At 38.7% G+C, this 14,795-nt stretch overlaps 1 protein-coding gene across 12 annotated transcripts in view; it reads right to left on the bottom strand.

Annotated features, from left to right (window-relative positions):
- The window catches only part of SDCCAG8 (SHH signaling and ciliogenesis regulator SDCCAG8), a 184,761-nt gene that overhangs the window by 40,228 nt on the left and 129,738 nt on the right, over positions 1-14,795 (bottom strand). For 2 of the 12 annotated variants that reach the window (XR_012063534.1, XR_012063535.1), the window contains exon 19: positions 9,777-9,864. The exons of 9 other annotated variants lie outside the window; for them this stretch is intronic. The gene's annotated coding sequence lies outside the window, so the exon portion shown is untranslated. Of the gene's footprint in view, positions 1-9,776; positions 9,865-10,650; positions 10,698-14,795 lie in introns of all 12 variants that reach the window. One more of the 12 variants, XR_012063533.1, reaches the window with a different exon arrangement.

The following is a 14,795-nucleotide window of genomic DNA, read 5'->3' as shown; positions in this document are numbered from 1 at the left end:
ATATTGATTTTAGGTATTGCAACTAAAATAAACACTGTTAAAAAAATTATGTGATGGTGGATTCTATTCACTTGCCAAGCATTTATCTCCACATCCTTTAGGGAGTTTTTCTCTGACCACCTAGATGCCCAGCATGGTGGATGACACACTTACATTTATTGAAATCCTGATCAGTTAATGGCCCATCCAGTAGGAAGCACTATGTTGCTCACCATGCAGAACAGAGGAACAAAAGCCTTTTAGTTTTTAGTTTTATACCAGTGTGCCTAGGTCAAAGAGGATCATTCCCAGGCTGTTTCTCTCAGGCTGCTCACCACCCAGTGGGGACCACAGGTCTTTGTAGCCAGGAAGATAGTGCAGGTTACAGAAAGACCATGGGTTTCAGCAATCTGTCCTTTAATCACTTAACCTGTGACAAAGGTTGATATTTGATCAACCCAGATCAAAATTCCTTATCTTTCACCACCCGCCGGGGTGATGTCTGATCACCTTGGCCTGTCTTCAGGAAGAATCCTGTTAGATCTCTTTAGCCAGAAACCTCCTTATCACTGATGTTTCTTCTTGGTAATTTTCTATCTACTGATTCCACACTCCTCCCACCCCCATCCTGCTCCTTGGCCACGAACCCCCACACTCTTGTTGTATTTGAAATTGAGCCAAGTTCTATCCTATTGCAATAGTGCTCCAATAAAATCTGTTTTTACCACTTTAACTCCTGTCAGGCTCTGGTTTCTTTGATACCTCTCTAAGATTCACTCTGCTCCTTTGGAGAACATGATTATTATTATCAATAATAAAAATGAAATCAAATATTACACTTAGCTGAAGCCAAATCCATATTAGTCATTCAGAAAACTACCTCTTTTCTGACTCATACTTAAAATACATGTTCTAACACCCCCATATGGGTACAATAACATAGATTGCAGAGCTCTAGGACAGCGGGGAAGGAGAAATACATTTCGAGTGGGTGCATCACCTCCCACAACTCCAAGAGAACCAAACGTGAAAGAGGCCGCTCTGCCCAGATGACTATGTGTGAGCCTGTGAACAGGAAACTATGAATTTTAGCTCTGTTACAACTAGTTCCCAGATGCTCTGCTTGGCCCCTGTGTCTCAGACTCATTGTCTCAAAGGGAAGACAATAGTAATGATCCATCTTGCACAGCAGACATGAAAAAAAGTATCTATTTCATGTTTTAAAGGTCATTGAATATATAACAGCGAGATACTTGAAGCAAAATACCATATTCATCAGTGAAATAGAAAAGTTTAGCAGCATTCATCTGTTCTCATTTTAAATTTACCACAGTATGTAAATGAGAGGATTTAAAAAAGCATCAGGCAAAAATCTGAGCTAGGTGCGAATGAAAAGCACAATCAGAAGCAAATTTGTGATTGCTTGAAGTGTAAGAGTTTGCCAAATGGGCTGGTACTTAGATTTTACTACTAATCTGAGTTTATATAAAGCCAATAGAAAGATCCCAATTATTGTTAAATACCCAGAGTAGAAATTTGCTGCTAAACTGCTGTGTAGTATCGGTCTCAGGTTGGTTTTTGTAAACATCTGATTTGATGCACTGGAATTATCACAGGAATACCACACACAAAGCTGAACTTTAAGTACACAGCCCCAGTCATATATACAATCTGAAGAAAATAAACCAAATACAATTTGGATTAGAGACAGAATTACCTGATTTTTAAAAAGTATATTGCTACAGTGGAGAGAAACTACTTGGCCAGGAACAGCAGCTTTTCTACCGATGTAACATTTCAGAATATGACTGATGGCAAAAAGAGATAACCTGATCATTCTGAACAGGATTGTCTTACATCCAGAACATTCACACTGCATCAGAAGTGTACAGAGGCGGGTCTGTGATTCACACTCTTGTAGATCTCAGTGGGCCAATATGTTACACTGAGACAACAGCCTACTATTTCAACAGCACCCTGTCTGGTTTCTATGGAACAAATTACCTTCGAAAACAAAAAGGAACTACATCAAGTGAAGCCAAGGGAAGGTCAAAATCAAGAATGCTGCCTATTCTCAGAACCTAAGAGATAGGAGACCTGCTGACTTGGGCTGGGGCTTCAAGCCAAGAGCGAAATGTTGAGTCAGAAACAGCTTAGGTGACCACCAAGTCCAGCCTGAGGGACAAGGAGACAGATACCCACTTGGATGCCAAATCCAATCCTGCTTCAAGACCAATTTTGTGATAAGACTGAACATAAACCCCAGTCTGAATTCCCAGCATCTCAGAATGCTTTTGATTACTTCTTGCTTCCTCAAGTAACATCATGATATTAAATCAACTCTGAAAAATGGAGCTAATAAAATGTCTTTTCTACCTCATAATGCCTAATCATTCAAAATGTTATACTTTTTGAGTGCCTATTATGTTCCAGACACTGTTCTAGGCAGTAGGGAATTGGTGATGAACAAGACAGACAAGTCTTTGCCTTGAGGCACTTACATTCTAAACAGGGAACAGAAACAAACAGGGACACATAGAGAACAATGGGCCAGGAATTCTTCAGTGTTTTGAGATTCTGATTAAAGACCAGATCTAGAACCTTGCCTGCTACAATGTAGGGCACCCCAAAATTAATTAGAGGTACTTCAGAGAAAAGAAATGAATAGACATTAAATTTTGCATCTATTTTCTGGAGATTCACAGCCCATCTATGGATTTCAGCTTGAGAAGTGGTCTATGATGGTGATGAACCAACAGAAGAGGAAGGGTCTGAGAACTCAGGGGGAAGCATGATAAAAACAAAGCAATGGTGTAAGAGCAGGACGCGAGAAATCAACAAGGCAAAATGGAAAACCGGGCAGAGGGCTCTAACTCTCTTTGGAAGGGGTTAGTCAGGAAAGGATTCATAAAAGAGGCACAACCTGAACTGAGCATTATTTTTTTCCTTACTGTTTACATTTCCTTTTACAAAAATAGCACACACTCAGAGCAGCAAACTTAGAAATTATTGGAATATGCAAAGGAACAAAATACACCAATAATTCCACTGCCTTTATACAGTTAATGTATTACATTCTCTTGTGTGTGTATATACAAGGATGCAATGTTAAATTCAGTTTGTAATCAAATTCCAGGTGAGTTTTAACATACGTACATTTGAGGCAAGAGCCAGGGCAGAGCTAGATTATTCTGCAAAATACAGGGTAAGGAATTTGTGGTCCGCAGAACATGAGAAAGCCAAGAATTTGAAAGCTATGAGGAGAGGGGGAAGCAGGAAAGAGGAAAAATGTTCCTGTGGAAATACAGCCTAGAAAGGACTTGGAAGGAGAGAACTAAGTATCAGTGGGGATTGTTACGTTGTTTCCAAGGGATGTGTGGTGTCAGTGTTCTCCACTTCCTTTCTTACAACATCCCAGTAAAGTCCATGCTGATCAGCGGTGCTTTTGTGCATACGAAGTCTTTGGGGAACTCTGGGAGATGATGCTGAGTTCCACGTACAAGTTGGCACAGGGCTAACTTTGAAGACTCAAAGTCTTATACATGTGAGATACAAAAACTAGAGTGTGAAGAAGACATGGTATTTTGAGTACATATCTACATCTTTTTTGTGCAAAAAAATGGAATCATATAATATCTATTACTTATATCCTATTTCCTCTTAGAGATAGACATTTTAACATTTTTCACATCAATAAACACTTTTCTTCCAGTAAGTGATTTCATTGGCATTTTAGATTCCATTGTAGGAAATTCATGTACTGTTTATGTAACTATAATCTCCTGATGTGGGACATTTTGATGCTTTGATTTAATACCTTGACTTGATTATTTTTAATGTTCTTCTCTTAGAAATAATATTACTGCTTGGAGTCAAATTAGGAGGACTGGCCAAAGAAAATTATTATTATACTTATTACACTATTTTTTTAATTGAAGTGTAGTTGTGTTAGTTTCTGGTGTATAGCATAATGACTCAGTTATACATATATACATTTTTTCATATTTTCATTATAAGTTATTAGAAATTATTGAATATAGTTCCCCATGCTATACAGTAGAACACTGTTGTTTATCTATTTTACATACAGTAGTTAATATCTGCAAATCCCAAACTCCTAATTCATCCTCCTCCCTTTTTCCTTTTGGTAACCATAAGTTTGTTTTCAATGTCTATACGTCTGTTTCTGTTTTGTACATAAGTTCATTTGTGTTATTTTTAAAGGTTCTACATATAAATGATATCATATAGTATTTTTCTTTCTCTTTCTGGCTTACTTCACTTAGTATGACGATCTCCAGGTCCATCCATGTTGCTGCAAATGGCATTATTTCATTCTTTTTAAATGGCTGAACTATACACACACACACACACACACACACACACACACAAACACACACATATCACAATTTCTTTATCCAATCATCTGTCGATGGGCATTTAGGTTGCTTTAGGTCTTGGCTATTGTAAATAGTGCTGCAATGAACATTGGAGTACATGTATCTTTTCAAATTAGAGTTTTTTCCAGATACGTGCCCAGGAGTGGGATCATATGGTAACTCTATTTTTAGTTTTTAAAGGAATCTCCATACTGTTTTCCATAGTGGCTGCACAAAATCACATTCTCACTATATTGTATTGTCTAAAGGACTCTTGTCCCTAGCACCAAGGACAGTGAACAGTAAGTGTACTACAGGGAGCAGAGTTCAGCACAGCTGGAAGGTGAAGCAGAGCTAAATGATGGCAGGGTTAGGGTTGATAAGTCAGCTACAATCTCTCTTCTGATACAATTCTGGACTCTTGTTTCTTGGGATTTAAAATATCTTATTGTGAAAACTATAAATCTAGTTTGAATGGTCATAGAAATAAGGGATGTGCAAATTTAAAAATAAAAATGTACACTTGCTTTAGGGAAAATTTAAACCAAATGAAGACATGATCAACAAATGTCATGTTAAAATCATTTGCTTCCAAGGCATTCTATAGATTCACTCCCAGAAGTATCAAAACTGTCACTGGAATTTAGAGCAAAGACACAGGTACTAACAGGGGCAAAAATTATTTGATTCTTCCCTTTTACTCATTTCTCATATCCCATCAACTGCTAGCCAATCTTACCTCCTAAATGTTTCTCCAGTCCGGCCCCTCCTCTTCCTGTCTGAGGCTGGGTTTGTGTCTCTCCTAGGGATCTTAGGCTCCTATGTGCATGTCTCTACTGAAGCCCCAACCACATGAGGCTCGTGGGGCTAGAGTGAGGGCTTTCCGCCTCTTTCTCCAGAGGACAAGAGATCAGTGATTGTTTAATTTACCTTCTATCTCTCCATGGCCTGCAGTTCCTACCATGTGATAGGTATTCAATCTTTTGTGCATTTGTTTTTGTGTGTGTGTGTTTGTTTTTGTTTTAGATAGACTAAACCATACTTGTAGCTTTTCAAAAGGGTTGAAAATTGAGAATAAAGCCAGGTGAGTTCAAATCCTAATGGATCGGTGGAAGGAAATGAGGACACAAATGGAATCAGCATATATTAATCCTAACCATTAGCTAACAGCTTTTAAATTAAAACAATTTCCGCTCCTAGATAATTATTCATTAATTCAGCACAGTTCTATACACTGGACTTCAGTGATTGATAGCTCATGGTTCACACTGAAGATGTCACAGTATAATAAGAAAGACATAAAATGCCATGAATACAGTGCTCTAAGTGCTAGAAAATAGAAACATTTACTATAAGAAATAAGACAGAGCGACTAACTGCCTAGAATTAAGGAATGTTGGCCTCTGGGGAGAGCTCAAATTTTATGTTGGCCCCGCCCCCACCCATGCCCCAAGCCCTGAAAATAGTTCTCATGGGAGACATGTGGAGATCAGCTCCAAACATTTCTCAGCCTTTCCTTGGGGTCATTCAGTCTCCATTTTGAATTGGGGGGGATCTAGACCCCCAAGATGGGCGTATGGACCTGAGGGAAAGGAGGCTGTCTGGGCTGCCTCATTTACAGTCATTTAGGCCTCCTTGTTCTGGGTAAAAAGCCAAAAGGAGACCAGGACTCTATGACTCAGCCAGGCCTAGCAGGACATAATCTTGTAGGTGAACACAGTGGCATAATTCAAAACAAGAAATATGAGATGCACCACTAACACTCTGTTCTAAGGGCCATGTGAAAAAACTGGTTCACTTTCAGATATAGGCCACAAAAATGATTATTTAAGAGTAAGAGAGAGATAGAAATTAAGCATATTTGATTTGAGCAAGAAATGATCATTTCTTTCCAAGATCAACTTCCAAGGGCTATTCCACCTGGCCATGTAAAAAAAGAAAAATGTTTTCTATCCTTAACTCTATATTATCTCCTTCCCTTATGACACAGAAATCACTAGCATTATGCAAAATGCCAAATTTAGCTGATCAAAAAAAAACTGCCACAAAAGTTGCATCGTAACAATCATTCTTTAACATATTAAGCCACTGGGGAAACCAAAAGCTTGGAAAACGAATAACTCATTCCAAATGACTGTCATAAAATTTGTAAAGTCAAAGTCATTTATGTAACTGCTAACAACCTTAACAAGCAGCTCCATTAAACATGACCTACAAACCTTGCAAAATAAGGACCAACTAATAACACAATGAGTAGTTAAATGGCCTAAATAGAGTGAGGGAGCCATTCTAGTTTTAATGAGATCAAAGCATATTTAATAGTTGTAATTAATATTTATTGAGTCATCACTGGCTGTACATCATTATACAATAAAAATTTAGATTTACATTATTTAATGATAGTAATTAGACACACATATACTGAACAGTTTTTCTAAATGTGAGGATGTAGATAAGAGGTTATACATTTTTTTTCAAGTTGTACATACACATCAAACTCTGCCTTTGTCTCATTTTTTTCCCTTCTACAATTTTAGGAGACTGAAAAAGATGAGTTAGATGAAAAAATGAAAAAATTCATTGAGTGAGTGCCTTCTTAGTGCCTGGCACTGGGCTACATGCTAGAGAAACAGTGATAACTAGGATATGGATCCTGTAGTTAAGGAATTCATTCTAGTGAATCAGACATTCAAAGAATAATTATGATGCCCTGTGCACATGATCAAAGTGCTGTTTGAACAAAGTGTTGAGTAATGCATAAAGTGGGGTTAAGGAAGGCTTTGCTGAAGAGATGACAGCTGACCTGGCTCTTGAGAAACAAGAGAGCTCTAGGTAGACAAAGGAAAGGTATTTCAGGCTTTGGGAAGCACAGGCAAGAGCATTTGGACTGTGAATCCTCAAAGACAAGGGTTAAGTCTTATGCCACTTTTTAATCCCTAAGCTCACCCCAAGTCCGTGTTGGCACTCAGTAAATATCTGAAGGGTGTATGTACAAACAGGGAGTGAACAAATTAATAATTGTATGAACACACATATAGCATTCACAAATTATTCCAGATCCCCAAGAAGAAGGAAAAACATAACAACAACAACAAAAATCCCTTTTGAGAGCCCATGAACTGAGGCAAAAAGTAGATGTTACTTTCCTTGCACATCACAGCCAGACAAAGATAACCGAGACTTCCAGAAACTATTCCTCTCTAACTCCATTACTTGGCATCGTCTCGGTAGCCTGGAATAACCACACCTCATCTTTCACCTGTAGGGAACAGAATCCCCTTGTTTGGCAGCGTGGGTGTATGCAACAGCCAGGAACAGCTCTTCCCGCCTGTGAGTTAGAAAGCGTGGACTTAGTATTCATGCTACACACTAGAGTATGAAGGAAAAAGATGAAAATAAAAACCACGTTTGGAATAGGAGGGGTAAGGAATGAAAGGTGATCAGAGTCATGAAGAAGCTATGTAGGTCCTCCATGAAGTGCCACAGTGGGCCATTTCCACCCTTAGATTAATGATATGTCTCCAACAATCACCCTACAGGGCAGTGTGTAGCGCTTCATGCCACACCCTCACACCATTATCCATAAAGTTTTACAGTTTCACAAATATCTTAATTTATATTATTATTTTAATTAAAGCCAACTTAAACTTTAAAAATGACGAATAGTTTCCAAGGCTTATCAAGGCTTTTAATATAATAATGTGCATTTTGACTTTCCAAAGAGAGACAGTCTGTGCAATATATCCCAAACTAAAACACCCTGCATTCCTTTTTTCAAAGACCATTTTGTAGGACTGATTGTCCATACATATGGAAAAATGCTGCCCCACCTCGTGGGGCCACAACAAATGTAGCAAGGGAGTGAAGAGGCAGTGATACAGCACATTTGTTTGTTTGTTTTGTGAAGCAGCTGTGTGCTATAAATACCATGACCTAATTAAGAAAGGAAAATGGAATGGATGTTCAAACCAAAAAATAAAAAATAAACAGAAGGAGAAGTGGAAGGATTATATTCATAACCCAATTTACAGGGAGGATAGTTGTTCACTACTTGTTGCTCTGTTCATTCATTATTTAGAAATGAGACTTAACTGCCTTCAAAGTACCCAGATGTGGTTTCTTGACCCAAGGATTTACTGAAAACCCATTTTTGAAACCACTGGTATTTTCAGCAGTGCCATCTGATAAAAAGCAATTCTTCCTGGACTCTATGCAAGAAGTAGACCAGCTGCCTAAAGAAAGCAGGGCCGCATCCCTGAGAATCACCAGCTGCGGGGCAGGTCACTTGAAAATAAGTAGGTGTGGGGTGATTCTCTAGGCTGAGCTGTAGCAGCCGCTGCTTCTACCGCCAGCAGCTGCGGAAAGTTTGCTTGGTTTAAGAATGCTCCGTTGGCAGGTCTTCTGGGTGGTGTGAGTCTGGCCTAAGACCCAGGGGTAGAGAAAGCAAAAAGGGAACTACGGAAGTTCCCTTCCTTCTGCCTCCACGTCGGTTGCCTCCTCCCTGGTAAAAGGGAAAGAGCCGTGCACGGAGAATGCAGTGCAGGCTCTTCAGCTAGTTTGTGGACATCTTAACGTGTCTGACTCTAGCAGCTCCTTCCAAAGTACAGCAGGAATTGTCAGAATGGAAGGCCCTTACCCTGATTACCAAGTGAACTGACACTTTCTTCTTCTCTCTAGTAAATGTCTCGAATGATGTCCAAGGCACACTCAGTACTCACGGCCACTGGCTGCTGCTCTCCAGTGTGACTGGACACTTCTGCTCTTGCCAGCTGTATTGTGTTTCTCAAAGTCAGTTATGTTTCTTTGCAAGCCTCTTTATGCTGCTTACGTATGCATAACTCAATGTTCAGCGAACTCAGAAAGACGATTGTTAAAAAGAGTTTTCTGATTCTATGAAAATAATGTAGGATGATTTAGAAAGAATCAACAAAGCTGAGTTGAAAAAGAGTCTGTCAAAGTAGGTGTGCATGAAAGAAAAGTAAAAGACGTGGTGGGAGGACCAGAGGGTCATTTAAGACGGCACGTCCTGAATGGAGGTTGTTCCCCAAGTGTCTTTATGTCCTCAGTTGTTTCAGAGAAACCAAAATTGGGTGCACCCGAAGAGGCACTTTGGGTATGGTTTATTCAGCAAAAATGACGTGACGCTCCAAGTCAGGTGAGCCGTGCACGAGGGAAATGTCTTGGCCTGACGTGTATCGCCTGCCATGATTTCCCGACCTTTCAACTAACCAGTCCACTTCCGGTCTCAAGCTTCCTGGAGAAGCCAGTTTCTGCTAAACATCTAATTATCTGCACTTAATATTTTCCTTTTGATTATTAGTACTAGCTCACCTCCCTACTTCTGGGAACATACAAACTATTGAAGAAGACAGTAGAAAACACTAGAGCAAATTAGAAAACACAGATTCTAGTCCGTACCTGAGCCTTAGTCTTAGAAGTCCCCTTATCTCTTTGGCCCTCAGTTTCCTCATCTATGAAGTCTTCATGTTATGGGTGGGGCTGGAGGCTGAGAAGGTGGAAAGAGAAGGAGTTGCACTAGATAACTTTCCAGTTCTCTTCTGATTCTTCAAAATACCATTCTAGGCAATTCAGCTCATAACACAGATAGAATTCCTTAAAACAATTGTTAATCTTTTTATTTGGAATATGAAATATAGATATTCAGAAAATATATACAAATTTATTGCTAATGTTAAGAATAAGTAAGTAAATTTACTTGAGAGAAGTAATATTATTTAGGAATTTTAATTACAAAGAAAATACGAAGTTTTATATGTATATACATATATATGTGTATATATATATATATATATATATATATAAAATGATTAAAATAAGATCTAAGTTGTTAACCTACAATTGATAATTGATATCCCTTTAAGTTGAGAATGGGAAAAAAGTCTCTAAGATGTTACACCTCAAATGTACATGCTTTCTGTAATAAAAAAAACTTTTGGAAGAATCTATTCTTATTAATTTATATTTCTAAAGTGGATCATAAAGCTACAGTTCTGGGAATAGCATGTAATACAAAATTGTTTATATAATTTCCAGTATCAATTTTAATTTTACAAATACAAAACTACAATTACTGATTGGAGAAAATAAACTACTGAAAGAAACAAATGTTGCCTCCTTTAAATTCTTTAGTTCTACAACAGAACTAAAATGAAAAACTAAGCTCAAGACTCTATTTTAATCACAACTGAATTTCTTTAACAGCAATGAGGCTGGTAAAAAAAATGTGCTTCTAGAGAAAAAGAAAATTATTAGAAAGCACTGGCTAACATACTGTTTTGGTATTTCTTTCATTTTCATTAGAATGATGCTGGATGACTCCTATGACACAAAAATAATACAAATTAGACTCATACAAAGACAAAAGATTTCAATCCTAAGTACACATCATCTTTTCAAATAACCATGTGCCATTTGTGAGTGGGAAAAGTAACTGTAACACTCAGTTTATACGCTCCCTTGGAGTCTGCATCAATTTCAAGTTTTCTCTTATGATTCAGCTATTCCTGTAGTCTGAAAACATTTTATTAAATATTAATGTGTTATCCACACAAATGGCAAATATTGAAAATAGGAACATAAATAAAAAATAATAAAAATAGTAAGTCTACTAATACTGAAGAGGAAGGAAGGCAGGAGGGGGAGGAGAGCACATGAAAGGGAGAGAGATTTTTAAACATCCGGTTTCTATTCTGGACCGTTTATAGAAACAGACAGACACAGCAAGCGGAAGCCAAATATATTCTCGGGCTCTGACAGGATTTGTTTTCTAGCTTGTCATTATTTTTACGATATTCTTCCTAATAATATTTCTCCAGTGTTCTAGATTTCCTGACCGACGAGACCAGTCTCGTGAATTGCTCACAAGAGAGCTGTGGAGGCTCTGGGCACACTGGTGTGGTCTGGCTGCCTCGAGAGCCTCCTCGCTGGGGGTTTGAAGCTTTCCCAGGAACTCTTCGGCACAAAGGCACACAACCATGGCAACTTCACCCCCATCCTATGCATGCTTCCCAATTTTCTTTGAATGATTTTCTTAGGATCTAACAAACAATCCCTGGCAGAGTAATAGGTACTTGGTCTATTGCAAAAAGGGAAAGATATATCCATTTCATTACTGCTGGCACAGAGGCAACAGACTCACTCAACATGCATCCTCTTTGTTTGTTCTTTTTATGAGAGTGATTCCACGTCAAATCGTCCACAAGTACCTACCTTATTCGACCTCAACCCTTTCAATCTAAATGCAATTGAAAGTCACAGTGCCTATTAAACATGCAGCGATAGGCACACACTTGTCCCTCCAACAAAATAAAACACAATAGAATTCCTCTACACCAAAGATAATGAGGGAACTATTTTGAAAATATGAAAGATTTGTTTATGCAGACTATAAAAACATCCCTTTGCATCAAAATAAGTGTCCCTCTTTATCGCACACAGATTATTTTCTATAGAATTTAAATTGTACATGAAATTATAATTGTGCCTTGTTTAATGTAAATTGATTGTCTCAATTATCGGGAAAGCATTTGAATTTTAATGGACTACTTTGCTGGAGATGTGCCAAGCAAATCAGCAAAAACTCTAATAGCTCTTAACTGTGGATGTACGCAGCCAAACATTTATATAAATCAGGAAGTACTGTGTGCTCTCAAGAACTGATCCTAAGTGGCCCAGAACAGTTCATAAGCTCTTCTCTATGAAGAAGAAATTAGCTGTTGACTTTCAATGTTGGAAGATTCTGTAACAATTAGGCTGTAATTTGGTTTTTCTCTCTCTGAACAAATGGTAAGATCCACTATTAGTAGAAAGGATTTTTGTGGCTTTTTTTTTCAAATGTTCTTTCTGCAGATTAGTTTATTGATGAAAATCAGGGTTTTATCCTGAAGGCAGAACGACAGAGAATCTAGCAGCAACTGTGTTACCAGGCACTGACTGACACACTGAACGTGACCCTTGGACGTCTGAGGGAAGGCCACCCCAGGAAAGTGGCTGCAGACACATCGCAGCAGCACATCAGAGTTACAGCCCGACACTTCTCCTTATATAAATCCAGTGTCTCCAAAGTCAAACAAACATCCTCGTATGTACAATCACAGGCAAGAGCAGACCTCAGCCGCTTTGCTGCCCAGATGGTTGCAACATTTTTATAGTTAAAATATAACCAGTGACGTTGGAGGTACAGATATGCATCTGCCTGGAACTGCCAGCCTTATGAGATCTTTTTTCACACCCTCCGCCTCAAGAAGCACTGTTAATAGGTATAAAAATCACCTCTGGGTATAACATGATAAACTACTTACTGCATAGCCAAATTTAAACCTCAGCTATAAACCATCATGAATTTACTTTAACTGATACCTATTTGAGATATTTTAGGAATTGAAAATACAAGGTTTTACTCATTTCAATTTTGAAATGATTTTGCAGTATTAATCTAGACATACATGCAGATGTTCAGTACAGAGTATGAACTAAGATTTGAGCCAGTGAATAAAGACTTCTATTCATCAAACCTTCCTGAATGAACTTTTCTGATGCTAAAGAATCAAGCTGAATGTAAGGTATTTCCTTCTATAACAAAGTTCAGAAAGGGCAATAAATTATGACCAACTACAATTTTGATTGATTTCTTCCTAAGTGCTGATCTGACTTGGGTAACACCCCTCAGTGTTAAGATGCTTCAATATCTATGAGTCCTAAAACTTTTTTTTTTTTTGAAGAACCCAGAGTTTCCTGGCCACTAGATGTTTGATTAAAATCCATAGTTAGTAAGTTTCAGATTTTGGATAATAAAGCCTAAGGTGAATTCTAATAAAATGCCACACCCAACCAAAGTCCACCATTTCATTGTGTCAGGGTGTGAGATCTGGCCACAAGTGGGTGTCTAGAAATAAAAAGCCAAAGCAAAGCAACAGAACCATGAAAACAGAGAGGAAGAGTACCGTAAAAGTAAGGGGCAGTACCAGACAAAGAAGAAGATGAAGGGACAGCAGATAAGCACCACCAGCTGGTTAGAAGGCAACTCAGCTTGAACTGCATGTTTGGCACCTTAATACCCACCCCTTCCCTGTCCCCACATTTGTAGGGGCCTGGCTGAGCTTCCTTCACTTAGTGGCCAGAGTCAGCAGTGCATCAGCTGGATGGATGTCTACTTTCTTTTAATGACACTTGCCTAGCATATAAACATTAAAATTTGCATTAAGGGGAAAAGAGTGATTCAAATGCCATGTCAGTGCTGCTTTTCTATATTTCTGCAAAATGCCTTTAAAATATCTGCTCTTTAAAAAGCTAACTATTTTCCATAGGTGATTAGGAGAAAATGGCTCTGCCCCTGTTCTCTCTCTCTCTCTCTCTCTCTCTCTCACACACACACACACACACACAGAGATTCCATGAGTACTAGCCATTTTAAAAACCAATTAGTTTATAGAAAACAAAAGCCCAGAAAATATCCCACTATATCATCAAGATAATATTACAAAACCAAATATTCTTTTTAATTTCCATCACCAGCAATCCACATGTTACACGTGGAAAAACCAATGAAACTGCTTCCCCCTGATTCATGAAATGTTTAACTAAACAAAGAAAACACTTTTAAAAGGACTAAAGACATTGCTCTCCTGATGTAATCACTTCAGAAGTAATTTTGTTCAAAATTATCAAAGAAATGTCAAAAACAACATGAAATCCCACTAAGGAGTTAATTCATTATGTTCGACTGATTCTAGATGTCAGTCTTTTGTGCAACATGAAAGAGCTAAAAGAGCACAAAAAAGAATGCAGCCCTCAGGGCTGCGCACACAGCCTCAGCCCCAAGCACCTGCCGCCGGGGCTGGGAACCTGGCGGCTCTTCCTTGAGCTGACGGGCAGCAGACTCTGTCGGGCAACCTGACTGCCCCTTCAGAGTCAGGTGAAAAGGGTCTTCCTCGGAACTCCACAAAAGCAGTCTAAGACTGAGTCTTTTGTGAGAGAAAAGTAAGGTTTCTGCCGTCTACCTACCAGTGGAGATTGTTTCGTTTCGAAGGAGGACCTGCTATGTTCGTTTCTACTTTTGTTTAGTACATTTTTTAATTTAATAATGATATACTATTAAGTTTGAATTGTAAAATAAGATCCAAGAACTTATGATTACATTTGACAAAAATATCTATTGTTTCCTACGTGCCAAGCAGATTCTCGCTCATTTCGGCCTCAGAACGACCCTAGCAAGGCAGATCGCTTTCCCTCCTTCTGCAGGTGGGGAGGCTGAGTCCCCAAGAAGCGCAGTGACTTGCCCCGGGTCCGCCGCCTGTGCAGTGCTGGGGCGGGGATTAGAACCCAGGCCGGAAGCACCGAAACTGCATGTCTGTAACCGCTGGGCACCATACGCTCTATTGGTAATTCACAGAATCTTTTAAAAGCTCGTTTAGTCTC

The sequence above is a fragment of the Vicugna pacos genome, chromosome 23, assembly GCF_048564905.1.
Source record: "Vicugna pacos chromosome 23, VicPac4, whole genome shotgun sequence".
Classification (NCBI taxonomy): Eukaryota; Metazoa; Chordata; class Mammalia; order Artiodactyla; family Camelidae; genus Vicugna; species Vicugna pacos.
This window is presented reverse-complemented; position numbering and strand designations above follow the sequence as displayed.